Source organism: Oncorhynchus mykiss, chromosome 8 (genome assembly GCF_013265735.2).
Source record: "Oncorhynchus mykiss isolate Arlee chromosome 8, USDA_OmykA_1.1, whole genome shotgun sequence".
NCBI lineage: Eukaryota > Metazoa > Chordata > Actinopteri > Salmoniformes > Salmonidae > Oncorhynchus > Oncorhynchus mykiss.
Genome location: NC_048572.1, coordinates 16,451,229 through 16,457,134, shown reverse-complemented (window position 1 = coordinate 16,457,134; position 5,906 = coordinate 16,451,229).

Here is a 5,906-nt window from a genome sequence, read left to right as displayed (position 1 = left end):
TAAGCTTTTATGACAGTGTAAACTGCCATTCAGACATTTCCTCAAGATTGCTACAGGGGGCTTTATGTGCCGTGTGACATTTACCGCATATGACATTTTTTATTTCAATCATAGATTTCTGAGTCTCATCACTTCTGCACCATCAATCCTGTCACATCGAGCTCATGGGTCTGAGCCTTTATGCTGTACGCTCCTCATGACGAGTAGTCACCGTAGGCAGACAGGTTGCCTCTCACATTAACAACGTTCCAGCATACACCCTTGGTCTGGGATTTCTGAGACAACATAATAAGTGTAAAATCTGGAAGAGGAACGCTCCTGTCCCTGTCTAGCTGGGACCACTGCTCCTCTCCCATGTCTTCCCAGAATCTCTCTATCATTGTATGTGATGGAAGAACATCAACACCTCATTGGTATTGATCGGGTTGCCATGACACCAGAGATGGGTCTAGTTCATGCAGTGGATGTTGATGTTCTTTGGTGAAGGAGCCTTGGTGCATCAGTCTTCCTCTGCTCTACGACACTGTTAATAAGTGGTCAAAAGTAGTTTATTACATAGGAAATAGGGTGCCATTTGGAACGCAATCACTCTCTCGACCTAAAAGTGAGGATGGGCTGCCTTGAACATTTTGGAAGTATTTCAGATTTCTGACATAAGGTTGTCTTGTTTTCGGCTCTCTTGTTTTCGGCACTTCACTGTGAAAAAGATACAGCTCTTTAATGTGTTTCATCCTTGTGTGGGTCATGTAACCAGTCATTTTAATCCTCTGTGGTTGTCATGCCAACAACATTTCCAAGGCAGTTGGTTGGGTAAGCTCTGTGGAGTGAAGTGGTTGGTGTGTACACAGATACACTACATGACCAAAAGCATTTGGACACCTGCTTGTCGAACATCTCATTCCAAAATCATGAGCATTAATATACCACTTCGTGGCCGAGCCGTTGTTGCTCCTAGACGTTTCCACTTCAAAATAACAGCACTTGCAGTTGACTGGAGCAGCTCTAGCAGGGCAGAAATTTGACTAACTGACTTGTTGGAAAGGTGGCATCCTATGACGGTACCACGTTGAAAGTCACTGAGCTCTTCAGTATGAGTCATTCTACTGCCAATGTTTCTCTATGGAGATTGCATGGCAGTGTGCTTGATTGTATACACCTCGTAGCAACAGGTGTGGCTGAAATAGCTGAATTCACTCATTTGAAGGGGTGTCCACATACTTTTGTATATATAGTGTACACAGGAGGTTGGTGGCACATTAATTGGGAAGGACGGGCTCATGGTAATGTCTGGAGCAGAATAGGTGGAATAGTATCAAATACATCAAACCCATGGTTAGATGCCATTCCATTAACTCCATTCCAGCCATTAGATGAGCCGTCCTCCCCTCAGCAGCCTCCACTCGTAGTGTATGTTGTGGACATGTGGAGCGAGGAAGGAAAAGGTGTGCTGGCTGGCTGTCACTAGTGTCTCTCCTGCTTGGTGGTGGCTGAGGAGACAGATGGGAGCTCACATAGCCATGAGTCCATATAAGCTCCTCAGTTCAGATCTAAGGCACTGCGCCCAGGCAGGTTCACTCTCTGGATCCGTCCCAAATGCCATTCTATTCCCTTTATAGTACACAGCAGTGCACTATATAGGAAATAGGGTGCCATTACTGTGCACTATATAGCGAAGAGGATGCCATTTGGGACTAGGCCTCTGTCTGCCTGGGACATCTCCACACCTCCACTGCTGCTGTTAGTCATATGGCAATACTCTCTTCTTCTGGTGGGACATTTCTGGCATGAGAAGAAAGGACATAGATTGAGGAATGCAATGAATCTTCATACCTATACTGTCAACATTGCATTTTAAACTAATCAGTTGATCCACGTGTACAAGTAAAGACACTTTTTACTTGTTGGTTTCCTGTATCTAACCATTAATGGCTGAATTTTATATTGGCAGATCATTTGCGTAAACAACTGACATAACTTAATTTTGGCTTTTTGTGGTGTTGAATTTTGGTTTAAAATATACAGTTGAAGTCGGAAGTTTACATACACTTAGCTTAGAGTCATTAAAACTCATTTTTCAACCACTCCACAAATTTCTTGTTAACAAACTATAGTTTTGGCAAGTTGGTTAGGACGTCTACTTTGTGCATGGCACAAGTAATTTTTCCAACAATTGTTTACAGACAGATTATTTCACTTATAATTCACTGTATCACAATTCAAGTGGGTCAGAAGTTTACATACACTAAGTTGGCTGTGCCTTTAAACAGCTTGGAAAATTCCAGAAAATTATGTCATGGCTTTAGAAGCTTCTGATAGGCTACTTGACATAATTTGAGTCAATTGGAGGTGTAGCTGGGGATTTATTTCAAGGACTACCTTCAAACTCAGTGCCTCTTTGCTTGACATCATGGGAAAATCAAAAGAAATCAGCCAAGACCTCAGAAAAAAATAATTGTAGACCTCCACAAGTCTGGTTCATCCTTGGGAGCAATTTCCAAACGCCTGAAGGTACCACATTCATCTGTACAAACAATAGTACGCAAGTATAAACACCATGGGACCACACAGCCGTCATACCGCTCAGGAAGGAGACGCATTCTGTCTCCTAGAGATGAACGTACTTTGGTGCGAAAAGTGCAAATAAATCCCAGAACAAGAGCAAAGCACCTTGTGAAGATGCTGGAGGAAACAGGTACAAAAGTATCTATATCCACAGTAAACGAGTCCTATATCGACATAACCTGAAAGGCCGCTCAGTAAGGAAGAAGCCACTGCTCCAAAACCGCCATAAAAGCCAGACTAAGGTTTGCAACTGCACATGGGGACGAAGATCATACTTTTTGTAGAAATGTCCTCTGGTCTGATGAAACAAAAATAGAACTGTTCGTTATGTTTGGAGGAAAAAGGGGGAGCTTGCAAGCCAAAGAACACCATCTCAACCGTGAAGCACGGGGTGGCAGCATCATGTTGTGGGGGTGCTTTGCTGCAGGAGGGTCTGGTGCACTTCACAAAATAGATGGCATCATGAGGAACGGAAATTATGTGGATATATTGAAGCAGCATCTCAAGACATCAGTCAGTTAAAGCTTGGTCGCAAATGGGTCTTACAAATGGACAATGACCCCAAGCATACTTCCAAAGTTGTGGCAAAATGACTTAAGGACAACAAAGTCAAGGTATTGGAGTGACCATCACAAAGCCCTGACCTCAATCCCACAGAATATTTGTGGTCAGAACTGAAAAAGCGTGTACGAGCAAGGAGGCCTACAAACCTGACTCCGTTACACCAGCTCTGTCAGGAGGAATGGGCCAAAATTCACCCAACTTATTGTGGGAAGCTTGTGGAAGGCTACCCAAAACGTTTGACCCAAGTTAAACAATTTAAAGGCAATGCTACCAAATACTATTTGAGTGTATGTAAACGTCTGACCCACTGGGAATGTGATGAAAGAAATAAAAGCTGAAACAAATCGTTCTCTCTACTAGTATTCTGACATTTCACATTCTTAAAATAAAGTGGTTGTAACGGCCGTTGGCGGTGAAGGAAGGTGAGAACCAATGCGCAGCGTGGTAAGTGTCCATATTTTTTATAAAGTAATAGAACACTGAACAAAAACAACAAAGTGAACGAACGAACGAACGAACGAACAAACGAACGAACGAACGAAACAGTTCTGTCTGGTGCAGATACAAACACTCAACAGAAAACAATCACCCACACCACACAGGTGGGAAAAGGCTACCTAAGTATGATTCTCAATCAGAGACAACGAACGACACCTGCCTCTGATTGAGAACCATACCAGGCCAAACACAATACCACAACATAGAAAAAGGAACATAGACTACCCACCCAACTCACGCCCTGACCAACTAAAACAAAGACAACAAAAGAACTAAGGTCAGAATGTGACAGTGGTGATCCTAACGGACCTAAGACAAGGCGTTTTTACTAGGATTAAATGTCAGGAATTGTGATAAACTGAGTTTAAATGTACTTAACTAAGGTGTATGTAAGCTTCCGACTGTATACTGTATCTATCTGTGATATTCACTTGTCAATGCAACGTGGAATCTTGAAATGACCACATTTGTCACTCTGACTGAAAATTCATTAATAAAAGTTTACAAATTACGCTTGTGGAGATGTTTGGAAATGCAGTATCATCCGTTTACATTATGTGCTCACTCATCTGAGAAACCATGACTTTATTGCATTTCATATACATTTACAGAGGATACTGCAGGATAAACTAATGCTGATTTCCCAGTACTTCACTTTCACCACCCTGAATGTTTTGCTCAGAATCCATTTGAGTTGTAGACTGTGGGATATTTCACTAGTTGAAACATGATACATTTTCAACGATTGATGTCCTTTGCTGCCAGATTTTGAAACATAAAACACAACCTTGTCAAAAAAGGGAATGAGGGCTAAGGAGAGTGCCCACATTGATAAATGACTACCACGAAACATTACGTCAGAAAAGCAGCCAGGCTGCAGCATGCAAATAAAAGATACATGATATGTCATCGCACTGTACCATGAAATTCTTCCGGACACAAACATATACATCTGAAATGCACTGGCAGGTGACATGGGAGATATTGCAGGTTACTTGCATCCTTATACAATTGTTTGAAAATACTCAAGTTATTTAACGCAGGTATTCCTTCAGGGGAACACGCAATGCCGTCGGGGGTACGCCAATTTGACTTTTTTAAAATCTTCACATTTTCAACAGTCCATTGAGTAAGGCCCGCATCCATGGAGACACATACCAGCTCTACTGGTAGTACTGATGTGCTAGCATCAGTAATTCTACATTTGTTGTTCTACATTTGTTGAGGGAGCTACTGCTCCCTCAACCGAGAAAGCACCGACCAACAGGCAGGGACGTTGGACCATCGAAGAGGCACAAATATGATGAGAACTACATTGATTTGGGGTTCACTTACTGTATATTGGGAGTAGTGCCTTTCCTCAGCCACATTGTGTTATATGTGCAAAAGTACTATCTCACAACTCAATGAAACCTTCACTCTTACGCAAACATTTAGAAACAAAATATGCCAATTTGAAAAATAAGCCACGGGAGTTTTTTGAGCGAGAATTAAGACGACTTTCGAGTAGTAAGACATGTATAAAAGCTACAGATACCATTAATTAGAAGGAGCTAGTAGCATCTTATATGGTGAGCTACCGAGTGGCTAGGACATGCAAGCCCCATACTATTGTGAAGGACTTAATTCTTCCTGCTGCCGCTGATATGGCTGGGACAATGCTCGGGGAAAAGGCCCAATACAGACAATGCCTTCATCAAACAACACTGTTTCACGATGCATCAGTGACATGGCAGGATCATTTTTGAAACAATTACTGCTTCGCATACAAGCCAGTGAATTCTATGCATTACTGCTGGATGATTCAACAGAGGTGGCGGGCCTGGCACAGCTCCTGGTATATGTCCGTTACGTTTATGGGGGGTCAATTAAGGAAGAAATCCTCTTCTGCAAACCACTGGAAACCAGGACAACAGGAGAGGATATTTTTAAAGTACTGGACAGCTTTTGTACTGATGGCCTAAAAGCCATGACAGGGAGACATATTGGAGTGGTCACGCGCGTGCAAGCATTTGCTCCTGATGCCACTTGTGTACAGTGCAGCATCCACCAAAAGGCTCTTGCTGCCAAGGGAATGCCTGGCAGCTTGAAAGTCGTTTTGGACACTACAGTGAAAATGGTTAACTTTGTTAAAGCAAGGCCCCTGAACTCTCGTGTATTTTCTGCACCATGCAATGATATGGGCAGCGACCATGTAGCGCTTTTACAACATACAGAAGTGCGCTGGTTACCAAGGGGCAAAGTATTGACACGTTTTTTTAAATTGAGAGACGAGCTTAAAG